This window comes from Somniosus microcephalus, chromosome 7 (assembly GCF_052327205.1).
Source record: "Somniosus microcephalus isolate GS21.2 chromosome 7, FLI_Smic_1.0, whole genome shotgun sequence".
In the NCBI taxonomy this organism is placed as follows: Eukaryota; Metazoa; Chordata; class Chondrichthyes; order Squaliformes; family Somniosidae; genus Somniosus; species Somniosus microcephalus.
The window spans coordinates 231,995,143-232,022,127 of record NC_140993.1 but is presented as its reverse complement, the minus strand read 5'-3'; the positions used below and the strand labels follow the sequence as shown (position 1 = coordinate 232,022,127).

At 44.6% G+C, this 26,985-nt stretch overlaps 1 protein-coding gene across 2 annotated transcripts in view; it reads left to right on the top strand.

Annotated features, from left to right (window-relative positions):
* The first annotated feature begins 9,966 nt into the window (after positions 1–9,966).
* Positions 9,967–26,985, top strand: part of socs6a (suppressor of cytokine signaling 6a) — a 54,481-nt gene continuing 37,462 nt past the window's right edge. The window contains exons 1-2 of one of the 2 annotated variants that reach the window (XM_085993436.1): positions 9,967–10,339; positions 19,614–19,725. The gene's annotated coding sequence lies outside the window, so the exon portion shown is untranslated. The remainder of the gene's footprint in view (positions 10,340–19,613; positions 19,726–26,985) is intronic. The other variant, XM_085993435.1, reaches the window with a different exon arrangement.

The following is a 26,985-nucleotide window of genomic DNA, read 5'->3' as shown; positions in this document are numbered from 1 at the left end:
AGTCTTGAACTTGCTTCGTCCAATTTCATCTGCCAAAATCCTGATGATGCATCTAATTTGCTGAAATACTTTGCATTTGCAAACTGTGCCATGATTTCCTCACGTGTAGGAAGCTTGAAGTGCTCTCTCTTTATTGCTTTGTTTAGATCTCTTGGATCCAGGCAAATTCTGAGCTTTCCATTCTTTTTGTCCACAACGACGAGGGAACTCACCCACTCAGTTGGCTCATCTATCTTCTGAATCACGTTCAGGCTTTCCATCCTGTCCAACTCTGCCTTCAGTTGCTTTTGAAGAGCAAATGGAACTTTTCTGCATGGATGTATAACCGTTGGCATACTTTTATCTACTCTGATCATGTGTTCTCCTGGCAGGCAGCCTAGACCCTTAAATAGGTCGTTGTACTCTTGCATGAGTTCATCATAGACTGTCTCTCCTTCGCTTTCCACAACGAGGACTCTCTTTACCAGGTTCAGTCTCTCACAGGCTTTTAAACTTAGTATGGCTTGCACATCCTTTGGCACTACGATTAATGCTAGCGTGTGCTCTCTGTCCTTGTGTGTTACTTTGACAATGCATCTTCCTTTCACTGGTATATCAGTACCTGAGTATCCTGTCACTTTCACTTTTATTCCATGTATCTTTGGTCTGGGTCTAATTTTCTTAAAATCAGCCTCTGATATCACATTAACTTGTGCTCCAGTATCCAATTTAAATGGAATGTGTATGTCATTCACTTTTAGTGTCAACATCCAGTCTCTTTTTTCTTTCTTGTTTTCAGACACAACATCTACATAGAACTCCTCTATCTCGCTTTCATCTACTGCATGGACCTTGCTTTGTTGCGCTTGGTTCTTGCAGCAACGGGCATAATGGTTGTTTTTGTTGCAACTATTGCATTTTTTACCATATGCTAGACACTTTCTTGGTGGATGCTGTGTACCGCATCGACTACATGACTTTCGATTGTCCCTTTCATTTTCGTTTGCTGGCCACGCCTCTTTTTTCACATTGGCGCTCTTTTTGTTAAACGGTTTGTATCCGTTCTTTCTCACTGCATCCACGTTGCAGCTTCTGTCACTGAACAGCTCCTTTGCCTGCAACTTCACAGTCTCTGTAGCCCTACACAGTGCTATGGCTTTTCCCAGGTCTAGATCTTGCTCTCTTAGCAGTCTTTCCCTTAGACCATTATCTGGAATACCACACACCAGTCTGTCTTTTATCAGCGAGTCTGTCAGTCCCCCAAATTCACATGTTTTGCTTCGGTTTCTCAGTTGAGTCACATACTGATCAATAGTCTCTCCCATTTTCTGTACACATGTGAAAAATCTGTGCCTCTCAAATGTCATGTTACATTTAGGTATGCAGTAGGCCTCAAACTGTTCCATTATTTTATCTAGCTTCATTTTGTCTCCATCAGCAGCGAATGTGAAGTTATTATACACCTCCAGCGCTTCATCACCCATGACATGTAAGAACACTGACGATTTCTTCTTATCAATTTTCTCGTCAGCTCCGATTGCCGCTAAATACAACCCCACGCGTTGTTTGAATCTCCTCCAATTTTCAGCCACATTACCTGTCAACTGAAGCTTCGCCGGTGGGTGTAATCCTTCCATTTTTTCACTTTGTTAGCTGTTCTCCAATGGTAAGCAACGATGTTCTCTTTTGGCTTGCTAATTTGTGGAGAGCTGATTTAACTTCAGATTTTTCCTCTTCATCTCTTTCAATCACTTCTGACACCATGTATTGATTTCTTTGTGGGTTCAATGACGAGACATTTATGAAAGAGAATGTCTTTTAATCTAAAGTTTGTTCAACTCTGGTTCACAGCATTTACAGGAGACATCATGCTAGAAATCCATCTAAAGCGAAACTAAAACTAAACTCTGTCACATGCCCTCTGCTGGTCAGGCATAAGTAATCAATACATGCCATTATGCTGGTAAGGCATGATAATCAAACAGGCAAATAACATCACTATTTGCTGATATCATTACAGGGGAGAGATCAGTAACAGTGGAGATCAGTAACAGGGAGAGATCAGTAACGGAGAGATCAGTAACAGGGGAGATCAGTAACAGAGAGAGTTCAGGAACGGGGGAGATCAGTAACAGAGAGAGATCAGCAACAGAGAGAGATCAGTTACAGAGAGACATCAGTAACAGGGGGAGATCAGCAACAGAGAGAGTTCAGGAACAGGGAGAGATCAGTAATAGAGATAGATCAGTAATAGGGAAAGATTAGTAACAGGGAGAGATCAGTAACAGAGAGAGATCAGTAATGGAGAGAGATCATCAAAAGAGAGAGATCAATAACAGGGAGAGATCAGTAACAGGGAGATATCAGTAACAGAGAGCGATCAGTAATAGAGAAAGATTACTAACAGGGAGAGATCAGTAACAGAGAGGGATCAGAATTTACGGGAGGGGGGAACTACTTTTTACAGCTCATGTATACTGTAGTACCGGCAGTGACCACACCTGTATATAGCACTGAGTAGTAATCTGTACTTTCAGTTCAACTGTGAGCCACGTTGAGTAAACACCTGTTGTACCGTTTCTGCTGCAGTCTGTATCTTATTACACCCGGACGTAACATTGGCGACGAGGATGGGATTCGAACCCACGCGTGCAAATGAAATGAAATGAAATGCCTAGCCAGGGCTTATGTGTGGTGGCCGGGAATCCATAAACAAATCGAGGACCTGACCAAGAGCTGCTCAGGAAGCCAGAATGTCCAAAATGCACCACCACAGGCCCCTCTACACCCATGGGAGTGGCCCTCATCTCCATGGCAACGGGTGCATATTGATTTTGCTGGACCATTAATGGACTCAATGTTTTTAATAGCCGTGGATGCGCACTCGAAATGGCCTGAGGTCATCAAAATGTCCTCCACCACCACGGAGAAAACTATTGCAGTCCTACGGACCATTTTTGCCAGGAATGGCTTGCCAGAACAGATTTGCTCCGACAACGGACCACAGTTTGTGTCCGAAGAGTTCCGGAGGTTCTTGAAAAAGAATGGGGTAAGGCATTACACATCCGCCCCGTATCGTCCAGCCACAAATGGATTGGCTGAGAGGTTCGTACAAACCTTTAAGAAGGCAATAAAGGCTATGTACAATGACAACATTCCGCTGCAGCACAAGGTGGACAATTTCCTGTTCACCTACTGGAATGCGACACATGCAGTCACCAGCCAGGCCCCAGCCATGATGTTCTTTAACCGAAGGTTAAGATCTCGCCTGGATTTGCTCAGACCAAACGTACGAAGAGATGTTGAGAGTAAGCAATTCCAGCACATCCATGAGAAGCCAACCAGGAGCTTCAATGTAGGGCAACCAGTCTTGGCCCGCGACTACCGAACAGAAAAATGGCAGCCAGGAACGACATGCACACGGCAGGGCCCACTAATGTACACAGTGGACGTTGGGGAGAGCATTGTGAGACGCCATGCTGACCAGATCCTAGAGTCACAGGAACAAGTCAACCCCATGCCTCGCCCATACGTACCTGGTGATGAACCCGACGTACAGGTCGCAATTGTAGTGTATGTACCTTTAAGAGGAACTATGTTTTTGAAGCCCCTGTATACTGTAGTACCAGTAGTGACCACTCGGGTATATAAGCCTGTGTAGCGTCTTGTGTAGTTAGTTCACCTCCAGACTTTGTTCAGTAAACACTTGTTAAATCAACTCCTGAATTCCGTGTCTTCATTAACACACGGGTCTAACAGTGGTGACGAGTTAGAAACGAACTTACCTGCAATTCGGCAGCACCTCAAGGGAATCGATTCCTCAGACGAAGGTCGAAGCCAGAAGCAAGAAAAAAAACAAAAAACTGTGGTTTCACCAGCTAAACGGGCTGGTGGCAGGTAGAGCACTGATCCTTCCTGGGCTGCGGCGGGCTAGAGCTCGATCGGGTGGCTCTGCAACGGGGCCGGACAGTGAGTCGGGAAGCAGAAGCAAAGAGAGAGAGTGGGTGGAGCACTCAGGGCGCGGCCGGTGCTGCAAAGCAGGTTGGCGTTTGGACCGAGCAGAGGGAGGGGAAAGTCCCAGAGGGTCCGCTCCACGACGGGAACGGTTCTCCAAGTAACGGAGAAACTATTGAAGAGATATATATAAAAAAAAAATTAAAAATAGAAATACTGCGAAAAGCTGCAGGTCGCAACGGGAACCGCGGAGAACAGCGTTGGCAGCAGCGGCAGCGGCGGGAAAGCACGGGAGGCGCCATCTTAACTCGGGGGAAGAAAGAAAAGCGCGGAAGCGCCATTTTGATCCATCGGGGATGGAGGAAAAGCGCGGGAAGCACCATTTTAGATTTTCAAGATGCCGAAGACTGGCAACATTACTGCTTTCGATAGTGATATAGAAGATTGGACCACATATGTGGAAAGAGTGGAGGTATATTGCAAGGCGAATGAAGTAGCGGATGATAAAAAGGCATCGGTACTTCTAAATCTGATGGGCGCAAGGACATACGGGCTGTTACGAAACTTGATCACTCCAGCCAAACCGATGGACAAGAATTTTAAGGAGATTGTTGATACCTTACAGGAGCACTTAAACCCAACACCGCTGCTGATAGCGGAATGATTCAAATTCTTCAGGAGGAATCAGCACAAGAATGAAAGTAATGCTGATTACCTCACTGAATTACAAAAGCTGTCAAAGCACTGCCAATTCGGGGCAGGACTGGCAGATTCTCTACGAGACAAATTCGTCTGCGGTCTCCTAAGCGAAGGAACACAGAAAAGACTACTTTCTGAGAAAGGTTTGACACTGGACAAGGCTTTCAGTGCGGTTGTATCATACGAAGCAGCAGCAAGAGGAGCTGCAGAGATACAGCAAAAGCCACAGGACTTCGGCACCCATGAAATGACACGGGGTTTCGAGAGATGTTATCGCTGCGGCAGATCCACCCATGACCAGAAGGACTACTGGTTCAAGGACAAAGCATGCAGGCAATGCGGAAAGATGGGACACATTGCACGTGTATGCAGATCTGGAAAACAATCCACTGACAGTAAAAAGGTCAATAAGGAAAAGTACAGAAAGGTACAAATGATGACGGACAGTAGCTCCGAAGACCAGAAGAGCGATAGCGACTCCGGAAACAAGAGACTAAGCTGTCTCAAATTACATAATGTAATTGCCAAAGAAGATTACCAGACCATTTGGGTTACCCTCACGATAGCGGGGTCCCCAGTCAAAATGGAGCTAGATACAGGATCAGCTCTGACCATCATGAGTCGACGGGATTACGAGCGGCTATTTCCGCATATACCTTTGAAAGACACATCCATTATCTTGAAGACATATACGGGGCAGAAAGTATACCCCAAAGGGAAAATAAGGGTGCCTGTTGTATACAACGGCAAGGAAATACAGAAGTTGTATTTATACGTTCTGCAAGATGGTGGTCCACCGTTGTTGGGACGTGAATGGATCAGAAAGATACGTTTAGACTGGCACTCCATTCAGGCACTGACGGTGACCAGTAAGAAAAAAAATGATGATGACGTCATACCTGGGCGATTAAAAGAAATCTTGGCTAACGCCAAAGAAGTGTTTCAACAGGAACTAGGAACCCTGAAAGGCGCCACCGCCTCAATAAAAGTGGAAGATGCGGCAATTCCCAAGTTTTTTAAGGCAAGGCCGGTGCCATACGCAATTCGTCCAGCCGTCGAGGCAGAGCTGGATAATTTGGAAAAAGCTGGCGTGTTATCCAAGGTAGATTGGAGCGAGTGGGCAACACCCATCGTCCCGGTCATGAAGAAAACGTTGAATAATGATAAATCTGAAGAACAGAGAAAAATTCGCATCTGTGGGGACTTCAAGGTGACTGTAAACCCGGTTCTTCACACGGTACAGTATCCTCTTCCGAGGATAGAAGATATTTTCGCCTCACTATCCGGAGGGAAACGTTTCACCAAAATTGACTTAGCACAGGCATATCTACAGATGGAGGTTGAGGAGGCCTCTAAAAACTATCTCACGATAAACACACACAAAGGCCTGTACCAGTACAATCGACTGGTTTTCGGAGTGGCATCAGCTCCGGCTATCTGGCAAAGAGCTATGGAGCAAGTCCTGCAAGGGATTCCGGGGACTCAATGCTACCTAGATGACATCCTTGTAACAGGAGAAAACGACAACGAGCACCTTGCCAACTTGGAGCAGGTGCTCACGAGGCTGAGAGAACGGGGCCTATGAGCAAATCGCCCCAAGTGCGAATTTTTCCAGAAACAAATATCATATTGTGGCCATGTCATTAACGAAGAAGGGTTGCATAAGTCACCTGAAAAAATTGAAGCGGTCGTAAAGGCCCCAGCTCCTGAAAATGTCTCACAATTAAGGTTGTTCCTGGGATTAATAAATTACTATCATAAATTTTTACCAAACTTGTCGACGGTTCTGCACCCTCTTAATGCACTGCCACAATCGGGAGTAGTTTGGAAATGGAGCGAAGACTGTAAACGTGCCTTCCATAAATGCAAAGGCTTGATCACGTCCAGGGAAGTGTTGGCTCATTACAACCCATCACTGCCAATCAGACTGGCGTGCGATGCATCCCCTTACGGCGTGGGAGCGGTATTATCGCATAGATTCCCTGATGGCTCGGAGTGGCCGATAGCCTTTGCGTCACGCTCATTGAACTCAGCTGAGCGTAACTATGCCCAGATCGACAGGGAGGCACTCAGCCTGGTGTGGGGGGTGAAGAAATTCAACCATTACCTACATGGACAAAAATTTACCTTGTTGACTGACCATCAACCCCTCGTCTCCATATTCAACCCTAAAAAGGGCGTTCCCATTATGACAGCGCAAAGGCTACAGAGGTGGTCCCTTTTCCTAGGGGCACACCAATATGACATAGAATACAAAGGCACAAAACAGCATGGGAATGCTGACGGGTTATCGTGCCTACTGTTGCCAATGGTAGAAGAGGCGCCTACAGTGGACCCAGTGGAGATGTTCCACTCGACCATAGTGGAATGTCTACCGGTGACAAATTCTACAATTGAAAAGGAAACGAGAAATGACCCGACTCTCTCACGAGTCTACGATTTAACGGTGAAGGGATGGCCAGCACATGGTGAACCACTGTTGCCAGCATTCTCGCAAAGAAGAGAACAGCTGTCAGTGTGCTGAGGAACCTTGATGTGTGGATCCAGAGTGGTGATTCCACCCAAACTCAAGGATAAAGTGCTAAAGTAGCTTCACGAGGGGCATCTGGGTGGAGTGAAAATTAAGAACTTAGCCAGAGCGTTTGTGTGGTGGCCAGGTATCGATGGAGACATCGAAGAAATGACCAAGAGCTGTCTAGGATGCCAGAAGGTCCAAAACGCCCCACCACAAGCCCCTCTACATCCATGGGAGTGGCCCTCATCTCCATGGCAAAGAGTACATATCGACTTTGCTGGTCCATTTATGGACTCAATGTTCTTAATCGCGGTTAATGCACACTCCAAGTGGCCGGAGGTAATAAAGATGTCCTCCACCACCACGGAAAAAACCATCACAGTGTTAAGGATCATATTCGGCAGGAATGGGCTGCCTGAACAGATCTGTTCTGATAATGGACCGCAATTTGTATCCGAAGAATTCAGGAAGTTCTTAAAAAACAATGGGGTTAAGCACTACACATCCGCCCCATACCATCCCGCCACCAATGGATTAGCTGAAAGGTTTGTCCAGACCTTCAAGAAGGCCATAAAGGCCATGGGTAATGAAGACATAAATCTACAACATAAGGTAGATAACTTCTTGTTTGCGTACAGGAATGCAACACATGTGGTTACAAACCAAACCCCCGCCATGATGTTTTTCAATAGAAGACTAAGATGCCGGCTGGATTTGATCAAGCCAAACGTCAGAAGGGATGTAGAGAACCGGCAATTTCAAAGCATGAATGAAAGGCCAACTAGAACCTTCCAGATAGGTCAACCAGTTTTGGCCCAGGACTACCGTACCGAGAAATGGCAGCCTGGAACTATTTGCACACGACTAGGACCGCTGATGTATACCGTGGACATTGGAGAAAGCAGAATAAGGCGCCATGCTGACCAGATCATAGAGTCATCCGAAAAAGGACAACCTGCACCACAACTTTATACGCCTAGTGATGAAGCAGAGATACCCATAGTATCTACCTCCGCTCCGGTGATACTGGAACCAGATGAACCTGACACTGGCATTGAAGCCGAATCGACCTTGCCAAAAGAGCCTACTACACCACCGAGGCGTTATCCAGACCGAGTCAGGAAGCCTCCAGAGAGACTGAATTTGTAATTGATTAACTTCAGCAAATGTGTAGATTATTGTTCTTGTAAAAATGTTATTTAATGATTACTTAAAATGTTATGTACTATTTATCTAAAAAGGGAGGAATTGTAGTGTATGTACCTTTAAGAGGAACTATGTTTTTGAAGCCCCTGTATATTGTAGTACCAGTAGTGACCACTCGGGTATATAAGCCTGTGTAGCATCCTGTGTAGTTAGTTCACCTCCAGACTTTGCTCAGTAAACACTTGTTAAATCAACTCCTGCATTCCGTGTCTTCATTAACACACGGATCTAACAGCATCTACCCCAGGAACAGTAGCATCGGAAGCTGATGAACCAACCAACGACAGGGGGCCAGAATCGTCTCTGCGCCAAGGGCAAGACACTCGGGAAAGGCGCTATCCAGAAAGGGTCAGGAGGCCTCCCCAAAGACTGCATATATAAATAACTATTTCCAGCTAATGTTCCATGTTAAAAGTGTTCATTGTAATTAGTTTGATATTTAATTGTTAAATGAGTGTTATGGTACTGTTAATCAAAAAGGGGAGGAATTGTAATGTATGTACCGTTAAGGGGGGGAACTACTTTTTACAGCTCATGTATACTGTAGTACCGGCAGTGACCACACCTGTATATAGCACTGAGTAGTAATGTGCACAGTCAGTTCAACTGTGAGCCACATTGAGTAAACACCTGTTGTACCGTTTCTGCTGCAGCCTGTATCTTATTATACCCGGACGTAACAAGAAACAGCGACAGAGATCAGTAACAGGGAGAGCTCATTAACAGGGAGAGATCAGTAACAGAGAGTGATCAGTCACAGAAAGAGAGATCAGTAACAGAGAGCGATCAGCAACAGAGAGAGATCAATAACAGGGAGAGATCACTAACAGGGAGAGATCAGTAACAGAGCGAGATTAGTAACAGAGAAAGAGATCAGTAACAGGGAGAGATCATAACGGCGAGAGATCAGCAAGAGAGAGAGATCAGCAAGAGAGAGAGATCAACAACAGGGAGATCAGTAACAGAGAGAGATCAGCAACAGAGAGAGATCAGTAACAGGAAGAGATTAGGAATAGAGACTGATCAGGAACGGAGAGAGATCAGTAACAGGGAGAGATCAGTAACAGAGATGGATCAGTAACAGACAGAGATCAGTAACAGAGAGTGTTCAGGAACAGGGTGAGTTCAGTAACAGAGAGGGATCATCAAAAGAGAGAGATCAGTAACAGGGAGAGATCAGTAGCAGAGAGACCATCAAAAGAGAGAGATCAGTAACAGGGAGAGATCAGTAACAAGGAGAGATCAGCAACAGAGATCAGTAACAGGGAGAGATCAGTAACAGGGAGATATCAGCAACAGAGAGAGATCAGCAACAGAGAGGGATCAGTAGCAGAGAAATCAGCAACAGGGAGAAATCAGCAACAGAGAGAGATCAGTAACAGAGAGAAATCAGTAATAGGGAGCGATCAGTAACAGGGAGAGATCAGTAATTGGGAGAAATCAGTAACAGAGAGATCGCTAACAGGGAGAGATCAGTAACAGGGAGAGATCAGTAAGTAACAGAGAGAGTTCAGTAACAGGGAGAGTTCAGTAGCAGGGAGAGATCAGTAGCAGGGAGAGATCAGTAACATAGAGAGTTCAGTAATAGGGGGAGATCAGTAATAGGGAGAGATCACTAACAGGGAGATATCAGTAACAGAGAGAGATTAGTTACAGGGAGAGATCAGTAACAGAGAGATCAGTAAGAGAGAGAGATCAGTAACAGGGAGAGATCAGTAATAGGGGGAGATATCAGTAACAGGGAGAGATCAGTAATAGGGGAAGATATCAGTAACAGAGAGAGAGAGATCAATCTGTGTTCCGGTGCCGGGCCGCGGTGTGGGGGCTTGGACTGTCGCGGGGTGCCGCGGCCCCCTCAGCCGGCGTGTGTTGGCCCTCCCCCCGCCCCGCTCCCCTCCCCTCCCCCCGTCTCTCCCTCCCGCCCTAGTCGGCGGCAGAGCCCGGGGCCTGAGCAGACGGGATGAAGGCCGCGGCGGACTCTCTGAGGTAAGGACAGGGCGGGAAACACGGCGGGCCATCACCGTTAGGTGGTTGAGAGGCCGAGGCCGAGGCTGGCGGCGGGGCGGCGGACAGTCAGAGACCGGGAGCAGGATCCGGAGCCGGGCCCCGGGTCAGGCCGCTTAGTTTCTGGGACGGTCGCGAGTTTCTCCGTGGCCCGGGGAGGTGGGTGGTTGATGTGCCGAGAGTAAGACTGCGGTTAGACTTTCTCCTGGACCCGTGGAGGAGAGGCGCCATGGCGGCCGGGCCCTTCCCGGCAAAGCCTCCGGAGCAAGTTGTGAGACTGGCCCGAACTTCCCCGCGGGCCCTATGTGTGTGTGTGATGGAGGCTTCCTGGCCCGGCCTGGCTGGCTCTTTCCTCCCCTCCAGCTCCTCTTTGTTTGAGGAGAAGTTGTGCAAACTCTCTCGCACCCCCCTCCCTGTGTAAGCGGGCTGCTGTCATCTCCTTATCCTTAGTATTTAGCCTTTAATATTGGGGTAAAGTGTAATGAGAAAACTCCCCCTTTCATAAATGTTTTTATGTTAGGTCAGTGGTGTGTGTTTCTCTCGCCCCCTCTCATTCTTTTGGTCAGTTCTTATCTTTATTGTTCATTTTCAGGGGTTTTGTTTCATTACTATTGTACTGGGGATTTGGGGTTTTTTTGGTCAGGGGATTTTGGGTGCTATAACCTTACTGCGATTAACTTTGTAGCAATGACAAGCTTATGGGCCCCTGAAGAAATGTTTGACACGAGAAAGCAAAATGCCTGTCTGTTTCGTACCTGCCTTATTTTTATTTGGAATCTTTGTTCAAAAAAAGAAGTAACTTTAACAGTCACAAGAAAAATCAACTTCGACCGCATGTTCTGTATTTTTGACAATCTCAACCTCAGTGTCTCTTTGTAGTTGCAAGTCTTTTCTTAAATTTAAGTTTTGAAGTACTTTCCAGAGTACTGTTTAAGAAAAAAATAAGTACTTTGGAAATTGATTCCATCACCCCCTTCCACCCTGTCTCCAGCCCAGGTAGAGTGACTCAGATCAATGTCTGTTGCAGTGTACCTGCCAAACTGAGTCAGACAAAGCTTTGCAGGAATACAGTCCGGGTGTTAGCTTGTTTCTGTTCTAACCAGTGACCCTCGTAAATAGTGAGAGCTTACTTGGTGGAGAAAGTTTTGGCGTATTTAATGTTCCTTCTGTGTGTTTCTTCTCATCTGTTTTTTAAGTGAGTTCAACTTTTATAACACTACACCAGTTTTGTTACAGTGATGGTTTTCTTTTAAAATTAGATGCAAGCGTTTTGGACCATTTCTGGTTCCATGTTGGTAGAATAATTGCTGGGTTAGGAATCGTTTAACAGTTGGTGGAGTCAAGGGAAATTGTTGAAATAGACAGGCATACACTTTACTGAGGTTGTTTGCACATAGCATTTTAAGGATTGGGTTTGAAAATTACAAGTTTGCTTGAGTACAATTCTGCATTCTATAACTTTTAAAACAATCATTTGCAGAATTAACAAAATAAAGATAGTATTCAGTGAAATTATAACAGTAACATGACAACAATAATAACATGTTCACTTAGCCCTCAGAATTTTATTTGTGATTCTGCAAATGATTGTTTTTAACCATGATCCAGTATCTGTTTGGATATCCAGTCCCTGCTACTATTTGCTCACCATGCAGCTCTGATGTTTAGTTCTTGGCCAAGAGACTAGCAAGGATCAGGGTATTGGGTCAAGATCATCAGCAGAAGTTAGTCTGTCAACATTTCTTTCAAGAGTATATCATTTTTTAAATGGATAAACGTGGGTCTTATTTAAACATGCTGGATACCTGATAATCAAAATAGACCAATCACAAGTTAAAAACGCATTATGTCAGACTAAGTATAAGAGGAATTCTGATCATTTCTCCCCAGGGAGCTCCCTCTCCTATTGGTGGACGATAATCGGAGACTCCACGTACCCTTAGTTTCAATGTAAAGAAATTGCACAGGTACTAAAAGGAAAATTCAAAAACAAACCTTTTTTCCTCAAACTAATTGGCCTTAAGTTTACAGATATGATGTGAATAGATAACTATGAGTCCTGTATCATAAAACATTTTGGCTGTTGCATGTGTTATCGGTGTTTTTTTAGCAAAGTTTTATTCGTGAAGCCGATCACCATCTATAATCAATTTTATATTGATGCTCTCTTAGTTTCTATTCCCTGGGCTGACTTTTGACATTTGACTACAGAATCCAGTTTCCTTATCCCAGCTGTGGAATCATAGACCCACTTTTTCATGGGCCTGTTGAATCTACTGCAAGGATAAGGGTGCCAGATTTCATGGTGTAAATGTCAGGAGCCAGCTAACAGATGCCAGTCTTCCAGATTCAGAAGTAAAACAGCACAATCCCACAAACAGTAAATTGAATGAATGTCCATGATCTGTATTTGATTGTGCTGGTTGAGTGAGGAATGTTGACCAGGACACTGGGAAAACTCCCTGCATTTCACATATAGGCATGCAATCTTTTTAGTTCACCTGAAACATCAGATGTGGCTTCAATTTAGTGTCTCATTTGAAAGCGGCATCTCCAACAATATGCTAATGTAGTGGTTAATGTACTGGGCTCAACAGAGGTCATGAGTTTATATCCTATCATTGGCAAGCTGTGAAATTGAATTCAAACCAACTTTATATTTATTCTAAAATACAACTGGTTTACTAATGCCCTTCAGGGAAGTGAAACTATCTGGTTTTGCTCACATGTAACTAGTCTAAGCTATGTGGTTCACTTTAAATGCCCTCTGACCTGTGAAACCATCTGGCTGTACAAAAGGCCGCCGCCACTGCCTCCTTAGGCAGTCCCTCGGAACCGAGGATGACTTGCTTCCACACTAAAAATTAGTTCTCAGGTGACTGATGAGTCCAATGCGGGACCTACAGTCTCTGTCACAAGTGGGGCAGATGGTGGTTAAAGGGGCGGGTGGGTGGGGTGCTTGGGTTGACGTGCGCTCCTTCCACTGTTTGCGCTTGGCTTCCGCTTGCTCCCGGTGAAGAGACTCGAGGTGTTCGGCGCCTTCCCGGATGCTTCTCCTCTACTTTGTTCGGTCTTGGGCCAGGGATTCCCAGGTGTCGGAGGGGATGTTGCACTTTTTCAAGGAGGCTTTGAGGGTGTCCTTGAAGCGTTTCCTCTGCCCACCTGGGGCTCTCTTGCCGTATTCTAAGGCAACTAGGGATGGACATTGAATGCAGCCTAGTCGCCCACATCCAAGAACAAATTTAAAAAAAAAATGCAGCACTACCGGAGTACTTGACTAAAGTATCATTGTGGATTATGTGCTTTTAGGAAGAAAGTGGGATACTGGGAGTCTGCTGTTCATTGAGCAGTCCCAGAATCCCTCATGCCGCAGAAGCTTGTGATGAGCAATGTTCCCTCTAATTTTTTTCTGTGCGCGGTCCCTCTTATCTGGCTGCGCAGCCCATTCAAATTTTCGAGCATGCGTGGTTTCATCCATGTAAAAGCTGGTGAGCTGCCTGCGCACGACCTCCAGACCGCGGCTGCACAGCTTAGTGGGAATGTTGGTGGGGATGGTTGTGGTGGGGTTGGGGAGGAGCATGTGCTTATAACAAGATTGTCCACATCTCTTGGTGCTTCGCGAGCTCCAACCATAGCTGTGCAGCACTCGTTTTGATTAGTCAGTGTCTCACGGGTGCCTTGCTTACATTTATTGAATGGGGTTTTGGCTTATGAACCCATTTGAGGGATGCATCTACTCATTGGTCAAAGTACGAGTGCTCCAGCCTGTGAGTGGCAGAAGTTTCTTGTCCTACTGATGATAGACCGAGTAGTATGGGGTTTGGTTTGGAGGATGGTGAAGCTGGTAATGGTTTTACCACTATCCAGGAACTCTGTCCAGAAGGCCTGGCAGTAGCGGTGTGCCAGATTGTGCATTAGTGTATGCCTTTTTTTCTTCAGTTTGTCCAGCACTCCTCTGAGTTGGGTAAAATGTTTGGAGTTTGTAAGGGAGTGAGATATGTATGATGCAAAATTGTGAGCTGGCTCTTTCTTATTCTGCTGTGAGTTTTTTTTTTTTTTTGATAACACTCCTGTGAAGCGCCTTGGGACGTTTTATTACATTAAAGGTGCTATACAAATACAAGTTGTTACTGAGTTGAGGTTGTACGAGTCAGCCTCTGTCCTCCATCGGTAGTGGGTTGTCCAGGTCGTACTTCCTTGTGCATTTCTGTTTTCTGGATGAACTGTTCTGATGGGGTCAGTTTGCATTGAATTTGGGGGGAAATGGCCAGTTTCTAGAGGGTAGTATTAGATCTAGAGATAATCCTGTTGTGCAGTGTGAAATTTGTCAATAAACTGCTGGAAGTACCTTTTGATGTCCTTCATGTTCTTTGTGCTGATGCTGCTTGCAATGAGGTCTCTGAGAAATTGCTGATATACCGTAGTTGGGTATATCAGGTATAACGGCATCTTTGATGCTGGGGAAACCTCTCCAGACTAAGATATTAATTGTTCCTGTGGGCTGGTAGAGTGCTGCTTGCCTCCATGCCAAGCAAGAAGTCTTGGGTGGGAGGCCTTTCCTCCAGGCAGTGATCCTGTGCAGCTGTCGGCTTCTTTGTAATGTCTGCAGTTTGGAAGACTCGTCAATTTCCCTTTTGGGGAAACTAAGGTTCTTTCTAGTTCTGCAGTATCTTGCTTGAAAAAGTTTTATAAATAGGGCGAGGTTAGTGAAAAGTCTAGAATGAACCTTGACCCGAGGGAAAGCAATTCCAAGTTGAGAAACTTGACTTGAAGAGGCTGCTATTGAAATAGATTGCAGGCAGCAATTGCATTGGCTACCATCACAGAATAAGAGCTATTGCTCAATGTAGTGTTGTGATTTTCCATTATATTGCATATCCACAGACTGACTTGTTATGAAATAATCCATATCAGTTAGTGCACCCAAAATGTCTATAATCGGTTTTGAGTGAATAGTAAGGCATTCACACACTTGGAGGATTTGGTGCCTTAAAGAGCATTGTTTTATACAATGGGTCAAATCTTGCTGAAGCGGGGCACCTCGCAGTATACGGCGTTCGTTAGATTTTTTTTCAAAATTATTTTGCGGCATAACTTTCTGGCAGTGCGAGTTGATAATGGTGTGGCAACAGGGCAGCTGGGACTTTACTGAACTCTGGGACCAACAGTCTATCTCCTTAACCAATGAGATTTAAGGATTAAGATGGAAACTGAGGAAAGACTGAGAAGCAGGGTGAATGAGGTGTCAAATTAGGTACAGAAAGAGAAATTCAGAGAGGGAAAGAAAGATTGGATAAAGAGACAGAAAGGAAAATATATATTTTAAAAAAAAGTTTACATCTCTAACAACAATTGAGTACATGCGGAAATGAGACTGAACAGTTTAAATTGTTCCCTTTCTTGGCCAGAGAGGTTGATTGGCATTGCATTAACAATTATCACCTCGTTAAAAGGGTACTTGCGCTCTTAATTACCAGCGCTAACTTTTTGTGGTGAGTTTAATGGGCAATTAATGTGCAAATCCAGCAAATTCTTAAGAATAATGGGGAGGCTAAGGGCGAGATGCTGTTTGTGCAAAGCAAATGGTGGAACGGCGTAAATCAGCCACCAGGTTCTGGAGATTCACAATTCACGGCGTATCTCTTAGTCACCTGAATTTGCTGGCTGATTTGCACATTAACATTGGCGTTACAATGAATTCAATTCTTCTCGTATTGTTTAGTCATCTTTTATAAGTGACCATGTGACAGATCAAGTGATGCGTCCTCTGGGGCCATAAATCTTGGCCGTGGCAAGCATTGGACCCTATTGCTGATTGTCAGGTGCAATTTCCTTTCCACGAAGTGAGCATTCATAGTAAAATTCACTTGCATATTAGGAGTGTTGCAGCTGTGGGCACACAGGTTAGATTTCCTCTGTGCCACTGAATTGCCAATCTCAGGCATGCTGCTGTGGGGAGGTAACAAATGAAGCAACAAGTACTTTCCTACTTTGGCAGAGGGATATCCGAGGAGACTTGGCTCAATTGTGCTAGTGCCCAACTAGCCGGCTCAGAGTGGCATTGATGAAGAACTCGGTGCAAGAGGTGTACAGCCTAGAGAGGCCAGTGAAAAATGGAGAGTTACATATCGAAAGGTATTTAAAAACGACGCTGGAGCAAGAGTTTGAATACATATAAATGCCTGCTTTGTTCAACAGTTCTCAGTGTATAAATAGCATGGTCCCTAGGTACGATATTTATACAACTCATGGGGCTACCATCCATTATAGTCATTGAATCCAAAGCTCAACTGCTTTGTGGCTGAATTTACTGATTATAGAAATGGCGTGTCACACTTAGTGCAAAAATAGCAATTCCTTCCTGACCAAGATAAGTTTTTTTCATGGAAAAGCAATTTTTTAGGTTGTCTATTTTTTTGATGTTGAATACACTTTTGTATTATAAGACTCTAAATTAATTAGGACTGGGAAGCAATTGTCCTTTAACCTCTGGGAGGTGGAATTGAATGCAGCCCAGACTGATGGAGTTAATTTCTTCTTCTTTTGGCCTTCGACTCTGAAGTGAAACAAGTTTGGGTAGTGTCAATTCAGTTCACAGCACAAAACTGACCGTAAATTGACAGTCTCACTTGGAGGGACTTGTAAGGATGACTTGCTCGATTATCAGTTACAAGATAATAGTGTTTTGGAGGAAGAATGGGTGAGGTGCAGTAGAAGGTTGTTCGGGTTCATCTATAACCCCATCGAATAAAACAATTGCTATGCATTAAGACTCCTTCATCAATAAAGACATTTAACAGTTTCTGCAACTATAAATTTGTCTTGGATTTTCAGTGACGGGGAAAATCAGATAATATCAGGGTCCTCACTAAGCCAAAAAACCATATTTTAAAACTTGCAATGATGATGAACATTTTGAAGGAGATGGGTCAGGTTTTACAGTGGCCTTATTAAGTAGATGTAGGGCACCTCCCACATTACAATCTTGGTCCAAGCATGGACACAAGACTTGAATTCCAGAGGTGACTCGAGTGTCACAGCCCTTGACACCAAGGCAGCATTCGACTGAGTTGGCACCACTAATAAAATTAAAGTCAGTGGGATTAGGAAAAAAACTCGCCCATGGCTTGAGTCATACCTAAAACAAAGGAAGATGATTGTAGCTGTAAAAGGGCAATTATCTCAGCCCCAGGACATCACTGCAGGACAGTATACTTGGCCGAACTACAACTGTTTCATCAATGACCTTCCCTCCTTCATAAGGTCAGAAGTGGGGTTGTTCGCTGATGAGTACATTGTTCAGCTCCATTTGCAATTCTTCACGTAATGAAGCAGTCCATGCTGGCGTGCAGCAAGACCTGGACAACATCCAGGTTTGGGCTGATAAATGGCAAGTAATAGTTGTGCCACACAAGTGCCAGGCAATGACTATCTCCAACAAGAAAGAGTCTAACCACTTTCCCTTGACATTCAATGGCATTACCATTGCAGAATCCCCCATCAACATCCTGAGGCCACCGTTGACCAGAAACTCAACTGGACTAGCCACATAAATGCTGTGGCCACTAGAGCAGGCCAGTGGCTCACCTCTTGACTCCCCAAAGCCTCTCCACCACCTACAAGGTACAAGTCTGACGTGTAATGGAATATTCTTCACTTGCCTGGATGGGTGCAGCTGCAACAACACTCAAGAAGCTCAATGCCATCCAGAACAAAGCATTCTGCTTGATTGGCACATGACTATCTCCAACAAGTGAGAATCTAACCACCGCCCCATGACATTCAATGGCATTACCATCGCTGAATCCCCCACCATCAACATCCTTGGGGTCACCATTGACCAGAAACTTAACTGGACCAGCACATAAATAATGTGGCAACAAGAGCAGGGCAGTGGCTAGGTATTCTGCGGCAAGTGAGTCACCTTCTGACTCCCCAAAGCCTTTCTACCATCTACAAGGCACAAGTCAGGAGTGTGATGGAATACTCTCCACTTGCCTGGATGAGTGCAACTCCAACAACACTCAAGAAGCTCGACACCATCCAGGACAAAGCAGCCTGCTTGATTGGCACCCCATCTACCACCTTAAACATTCACTCCTTCCACCATCCGGCGTACCGTGGCTGCAGTGTGTACCAGCTACAAGATGCACTGCAGCAACTCGCCAAGACTTCTTTGGCAGCTCCTCCCAAACGCGCGACCTCTTCCACCTAGAAGGACAAGGGCAGCAGGCGCATGGGAACACCACCACCTCCAAGTTCACCTCCAAGTCACACACCATCCTGACTTAGAAGTATATCGCTGATCCTTCATTGTCGCTGGGTCAAAATCCTGGAACTTCCTCCCTAACAGCACTGTGGGAGTACCTTCACCACACGGACTGCAGCAGTTCAAGAAGGCGACTCACCACCACCTTCTCGAGGGCAATTAGGGATGGGCAATAAATGCTGGCCTTGCCAGTGACACCCACATCCCATAAACGAATTTTTAAAAAATGCATCTGTTTTTGTCTCCCTTGCTGAACATGTGATTGCAGTATAATTGCAACTTCATTCTGGTTTATGTTTGCATGCTCCACAATTATTGTGCAGTGATTCACATCATTGTGTTGCACTATACATTTTGAGATGATCATTCCATGATTAGTAACTTTTGATGGAGCTATTATAATATGCCTGAACTAAAGAAGTTGGCTTCTGGTGTAATTGGGAACATCCTGGATTTTGGCACCAGAAGCCAGCAAGAGATGGGAGGCATCATTCACTCCTGTTCCTACCAGACTACCTTACTTTTCCTAGGGAGTACAAAGATATTCCGCTTGGATAGCTGTGCTGGAGCTTAGCCACTGATGAGTGCCTGCTGTTATAAATGACGATCAGTGGTTGCTTACTGTGAAAAATGTTACATTAGGTACAAAGTGAAGGAAATGCAGCAGCACTTCAGACTGTCAAAGGCCTGTACTGTGGAAGTCCAGATTTTGTGTGAGGATAACCTGCTTTACCTGGCACAGTATTTATGAGCTGATTGCTATATTTTTGGTTCCTTTTGCTAACGTTTATCACAATAGGAGTGAAATTCCAATATTGGTATTATTCCTATTGTTGAATAGTTATTCCGGGTCGCAGTAACTTAGGACTGGAAACCATGTTAATTTTTTTCCCCAAGTTACTTCTCCCTCTGCCATTTTACAAACAACTTTATATTTGTTTTGTATTTTTCCTTTCTCCTCTTTTTGCCCCCTTTACCATGTATGAGCCCTGGCTGTTAAGGCAAACAATGGATCCGATCTCCAGTCTAATGCTCGCCACAATCCATCCGAAGCTACACAATTGAACAATCCCAAGTAATTCTCTTCTCCCTCCCCCAGGTGGGTAAGTGCTTGGTCTGCACTCATGTCTCTTCACAATGGCATGCCTGAAATTGGGAACCTGATGCATGTGGAATCTTGGGTGCAGAGTCACATCCTGCGGTTTCAGTGTATTTTTCTGCACGGAGTGGTTCTTATTGTTGATTTTGTGATGTTTGCTAATCAGTAAATGTATTAATTCCCATTGAAGTCAGTGATGCCAGAGCCACAATTGCCAACACATCACTTTCACGTTTTATACTCGAAACCCCAGTTTTATGGTTCCCTATCCTATACTGCCATGCGTTAAGTTTGTTTTTTCCAGCCTTGATTTTATGCTTCCTCAAACGACGCTGTACTCTTTGATCATAAGGATTGGGAGGACACCTCCTGGACTTCTGTTAATGGGGTTCTTAGCTAGCCAACTGGATTTGTGCCAGAGAACTCGAGGTATCTTCCTACCTGATTTCTTTGGTCCTCTGAGGGGACGTCACTGCTCCCAGCTGAGATCAAGAAGTCGTTGCGTGGGCAATCATGGACAAAAAACCCCATTTCAAGCTTGCAGTGGCGTGGTGTGTTGGAGTTTCTGTGCACTTCACCTGCTTACTCAACTTTATCCCTCAACCAACATAACAAAAACAGATTATCTGGTCATTATCACATTGCTGTTTGTGAGACCTTGCTGTGTGCAAATTGGCTGCCACATTTCCCACATTACAACAGTGACTCCACTTCAAAAGTACTTAATTTACTGTAAAGCGCTTTGAGACGTCCGGTGGTCGTGAAAGGCGCTATATAAATGCAAGTCTTTCTTTGCTACTGCTTTTTTTCAGAAGTGGCATTAACTGGCGCCATGAGCTTCCAGGCAACCCAATTGCAAATCTTCATGTCTACTGACGTTTAAGTCACATCACTGGAGACTTTCAGTTGCCCCAGTATAATTTTTAAAAGTTAATGAAATGTCTTGTAAGATGAGTTATGTTGACAAGGCTGGTTAAAGGGAGGACTTATGAAGGACAAAAACTCCATTTGTCTCCCTAGCCCACTTTTTAAATACATGAGAAAGAGGAGGGGAGAATGGGGATATAGTTCTACAATTCTGATAGATATTTATATATGACGAAAGAATGACAACAACAACTTGCATTTATATCGCACCTTTAACATAGTTAAACACTCCAAGGTGCATCACAGGAGTGTTATCAGACACAACATTGGCACCAAGCCAACGAAGGAGACAGTAAGACAGCTGACCAAAAGTTTGGTCAAAGAGGTAGGTTTTAAGGAGTCTTGGAAAGGAGGAGAGAGCATCGGAGAGGTTTAGGGAGAGAATTCCAGAGCTTAGGGCCTAGACAGCTGAAGGCATGGCTGCCAGTGGTGGGGCGAAGGAAATCGGAGATGCTCAAGATGCCAGAATTGGAGGAAGGCAGAGTTCTCGGAGGGTTGTAGGGGATGAGAAGGCTTCAGAGATAGGCAGGGGTAAGGCCATGGAGGGATTTGAACACGAGGATGAGAATTTTTTAAATCGGAGCGTTCGGGGACCAGGAACCAATGTAGGTCAGCAAGCACAGAGCTGATGGGTGAACGGGACTTGGTCCATTTTAGGACATGGGCAGCAGAGTTTTGGATGAGCTCAAGTTTACGGAGGGTGGAAAGTGGGCGGCTGGCCAGGAGAGCATTGGAATAGTCGAGTCTAGAGGTAACAAAGGCATGGAGGAGGGTTTCAGCAGCAGATGAGTTGAGGCAGGAGTGGAGACTTGCTGATACAGAGGTGGAAGAAGGTGGTGTTAATGATAGAGAGGATATGGGATTGGAAGCTCAGTTCACGGTCAAATACGGTGCCGAGGTTGCGAACAGACTGGTTCAGCCTGAGACAGTGGCCAGGGAGTTGGTGGGGAGGCAACAGAGTTTGTGGCGGGGGTCAAAGACAATGGCTTTCGTCTTCCCAATATTTAATTGGAGGAAATTTCAGCCCATCCAGTACTGGATGTCGAACAAGCAGCCTGACAACACAGAGGTGGTGGTGAGGTAGAGCTGGATGTCGTCAGCGTACATGTATTTCCGGATGATGTCGCCGAGGTGCAGCATGTAGATGAGAAATAGGAGGGGGCCAAGGATCGATCCTTGGCGAGACTCCAGAGGTAACAGTGCAGGAGCAGGAAGAGATGCCATTGCAGGAGAACCTCTGGTTACAACTGGATCGATAAGAACGGAACCAGGCAAGGGCAGTCCCACTTAGCTGGTCAGTGGATGAGAATCGAGTACTCAACCGTCTCGAGGGCTGCAGACACGTCGAGAAGGATGGGGAGGGATAGTTCACCACCGTCACAGTCACATAGGATGTCATTTGTGACTTTGATAAGGGCCGTTTCAGTGCTGTGACGGACGGAAACCTGATTGGAGAGGTTCAGTCATGGAGCGGCGGGAAAGATAGGCAGAAATTTGGGATAACTTGTTGAAAATTTTTGGTAAGTAGTACTTTACAGCAACTGTTTACTGGTAATTAATGATTAAGTCACAATAATTAATCTTCATTGTGGAGGTCTTTGCACATCAATGACAGAATACACGGACAAAGAGTTAACGCTGTTTAAAAAATAAGAGAAATTAAGCAGCATTTTTTTTAGTAAGTGGGCGATACAATTGTGGAACAGATAGTCAACTGGAGTGGTGCAGCAGAAAGCCATAGCCAGTCTTAAAAAACAATTGGAATCCCTGTTAGTAAAAGGGATACATGGCGTTTAACTCCTGAATCACAGTAAGGAAACTGATGAGGTAGGCTTGGAAGGATAGGCTAAATGGATCAATGATATTCTCCTGCCCACAGGTACTATGTTACTACATGATTGCTGGCTTGAAACTAGTCTTGGGTATCACGTTCTTTTTTAAAATTTTTATTATAGATCTGAAAGTGAGTGAGTACTTCCAATATATATTGGTGCTTTGTTGGCATCTGTTGATATTGCCATATGTCAAAATTGACACACTTTGTCCCAGTTAGAAAGTGATTTGCAATTGCAGAAAACCATATTTGATTCTTCAGTAAGACCATTTCACAAAGTGTATTTGCCTAATTCAAATAGAGCACTTGCTCAGGACTGTGATACTGTTTTTTACAGCATTAGATTGACCATGCTGGACACAACGTGTCAGTTAACACCATCTGTCATCTCTGCTTTATCAAATTCGATTTAAACTGCAGCAATATAAGGCTTTTTGGACGTCATACTGTGGTAAATGCTGGATCCGTTAGACCTGTAATTCCCCACTATCCATTTGGCTTACAGTCCTTTTCAATGGTAGTCATTCACTTGCACGCTGGAGGTCTGGAATGACATGGAGCTGAACTTCGATCTTTTTTAAAGTGTGATATTTTATTTGGCTTGCTCATGTACAAAACATGAAAATGAAATGGAGGGAAATGATAAGATTACCCTGAAAATGCACTGAGTGGTCCTTATCACATTGCATTACCTAAATTTTGGATTTGCATTCATTTGATGGTTCTGTATGGAAATGGAGAGGGACAAAATTATGTCTTGCAAGTAGTTTAGAAGTTGAACTATTACAATTTTATTGACCTATTGTGATGAAGTTGATGTCAAAAGCTACATTGAGTCTTCAGCACAGAAACAGGCCATTCGGCCCAACTGGTTTATGCCGGTGTTTATGCTCCACATGAGCCTCCTCCCACCCCTCTTTATCTCACCCTATCAGTATACCTGCTATCTCTTTCTCCCTCATGTGCCTATCTAGCTTTCCCTTAAACGCATCTGTGCTATTTGCCTCAACTACTCTTTATGGTAGCACATTCCACATTCTTACCACTCTTTGAGTAAATAAATTTCTCCTGAATTCCCTGTTGGATTTATTACTGATATCTTATATTTATGGCCTGTAGTTTTGGTGTCTCCACATCTAACCTATCAAACCCTTTGACCTCTATCAGGTCACCCCTCAGTCTTCTCTTTTCTAGAGAAAAGAGCCCCAGCCTGTTCAATCTTGATAACTATAACTTTTCAGTTCTGGTATCATTCTAGTAAATCTTTTTTTGTACCTTCTCTATGTCCTTTTTATAATATGGAGACCAGAACTGTTCACGGTACTCCAAGTGTGGTCTAACCAAGGTTCTATTCAACTTCTCTGCTTTTCAATTCTATCGCTCTAGCAGTGAACTCCAGTACAGTACTTGGTTTGCTTTTTTATGGTCTTATTCACCTACTTTTAGTGATTTGTGTATCTGTACCCCAGATCCCTTTGCTCCTCTACCCCATTTAGACACTTACTATCCAAGCAACAAATGACCTTTTTCTTTCTAGCAAAATGCACTGCCTCACACTTAGCTATATTGAAATTCATTTGCCATTTCCACGCCCATTCTGCAAGTTTATTAATGTCTTCTTTGTATTTTTGTCACATTCTTCCTTTGTATTAACTACACCCCTCCCCCAAGTTGGTGTTGTCTGCAAATTTAGAAATATACTCTGATTCCCGAGTCCAAATCATTAATGTAAATTGTGAACAGTCCCAACAATGATCCCTGTGGAACACCACTTCTTGCCTTTTGCCAGTCTGAGTAGCTGCCCTTAACCACTACTCTTTCTGTTTTCTAGCCAGCTTGCTATCCATTTTGCTATCTGTCCTGTGACTCCACATTCTTTGAATTAGTCATGAATACCTAATCGAAGGCCTTTTATACCAGGAAATGGTGTTTCTTTAAAAAGGCAGACCAATCCTTCATTCTCCCATTTCAAATAACAGACGTACATAGGTCATAAGATGCTCGTGTTGTACCTTCTGCGGTTAATTAATTTCAGTTTGGGTGCTTTGTTGTTTTGACAAAGTTTAAAGTTCTGATTTTCCAGAAAGGTGTGCCTGTTTTCTCTCTCTTTTCCCTCTTCTCACTTTCTAAGGTTTATAGAATGTAAAACAAGGTCACATATTTTTGAAAAAGCACTCGTATGAATTTGACCTTAGTAAAGCTTTTCAAATTTGCCCTGTAGCTTTTCTCCTAATAATTTTGAAAAATATTTGACCAGAGACTGCTAGAAAGTAAAGCTAAAATATTCCTCGATATCACCGACTGAACAGCACTGATACAACCTGGGAAACTGCACAGTACAAATTCAGCCCAGAGTATCATAGTTTTGTGCAAAAATATCAACATCAAGCCCAGGCTGTTGGGAGCGGCTTGAAGTAAAAACTTTAATGACGGCAATAAAAGCCACACACGACAATTCGGTGAATAAATTTAATCATGTTATTTTAAAATATGCGAGTTTTGGAATTCTTTAATTTGGTTAAACACTTATTTTGGATCTGAGAATTTTCAGTTACCATGGGGAAAAATTGGTGGGCTTCAATAGAGTGTAAAGTCAGGTGGGATGTAAAACGGGCGTCCGTTCCCACTGGGTGGGTTAGATTAAGATTACCCCCAAAACGTGTGACCACGGGAAGTCAAGCCGCACAGATAGGAAGTGAGAGCAGATGTAAAATGTTCAATATATATATTTCAAAATTTGGATTGTGTTGGAGTACTGGGGGAATATATTTATGTTTGCCATTACTCGCACCAGTTCTGGATGTTGGTCAGACCTTTCTGAGGTGCTTAGCAGAGGTGAGGTACTTCTCCACAAAGAGAACATTGACCGAGTCTCTCTCAGCTGCTGTTGTGGACTTCCTACTGGCTTGTTTAAGAGCTGTCTTGGTGCAGGGCAGCTAATGGGGATTAAATTGGACCGCATAGACCCTGTTCTTCAGGGGCTATGCAACCCCCTGAGGCTCCAAAATGGCAGACATGAAGTCCGCCCACACTACCAACCGGAAGTGCTGCCTGCCATATTGGGTATGGGTAAGGACAAACAAGAGGTGTCCTTTACCCACCCTTGAAACAGGCGTTGGGCTAAGGGCCCCCCTGCATCACGTCCCCGCTCCAACATCTCCCTCCCCCTAGCCCTGATCTCCCTCCCCCGGGATCCCCTCCTGATCTTCCACCTCCCTCACCATCTGGTCCAGAGGCCTGAACTTGCAATATTTAATTGAATAGCTCTTTCAAAGAGCCAGCACAGGCACGATAGGCCGAATGGCCGCCTTCTGTGCTCTATGCCATTAAATAGCAGTGCACGGATTAATGCTCAGGACCCTCTAAGATGAATTGCCGTGTCAGTTGGGGTTGGTGTATGATGCAAGGGCTCATCATAAGGAGCGAAAGTACCTCAACGGGAGAGTTCTACTTTTAACCAAAAACGTTGCACTTATACAAAAATGTAAGAGCAAGTTGGAGGAATGGCTGTCCATAGTAAGACTTGTCTCTTTCTTTCACTCCTTCTTGTTCTTACTTTGTTTCCCTTATTCTTCTCTTCCATTTTGCTCTTTTTATGTTCATCTCATTAGTTTCTTGTTCGAGTTTTGCTCATCTTCTGACCCCGCCTGTCTTTGGACAACTCACCGCAGGGGGCAAGTTGCCACTGCTCTCTTCATTGCTGCAATATCTTTATTTTATTTTAGCTGTGGGAATGACGCAGAATCGTTTGTAAGAAGTTAGCAACTTAATTGTTTTTGCATTACATTGAGAGGCTTTCAAGCTAAGTTAGACTGTTGTTGATACATAATAGATCAGCTTAATAATGACCTCAGGCCTCATCAGATCATTAGAGGCCCAACCAATCCCCATCCACCACCGCCCTCCTCCGCCTGGCTGAACTTGTTCTCACATTGAACAACAACTCCTTTGACTCCACTCACTTCCTCCAAATCAACGGTGTTGCTACGGGAACCCACATGGGTCCTAGCTATGCCTGCCTTTTCGTGGGATATGTGGAACACTTTGTTCCAGTCCTACTCGGGTCCTCTCCCTCACCTCTTTTTCCGGTACATTGATGACTGTATCGGTGCCGTTTCCTGCTCTCGCCCTGAACTAGATCATTTCATTCACTTTGCTTCCAATTTCCACCCTTCCCTCACCTTCACATGGTCCATCTCCGACTCTTCCCTTCCCTTCCTCGACTTCTCCGCCTCCATCTCTGGGGATAAGTTATTGACAAACATTCACTACAAGCCCACTGACTCCCACAGCTACCTGGACTACACTTCCTCCCACCCCGCCTCCTGTAAGGACTCTCTTCCATTCTCCCAGTTTCTCTGTCTCCGCCGCATCTGCTCTGACAATGCCACCTTCCATACCAGTGCTTCCGACATGTCTTCCTTTTTCCTCAACCAAGGATTCCCCTCTACCGTGGTTGACACGGCCCTCGACCGTGTCCGTTCTATCTCCCGCACTTC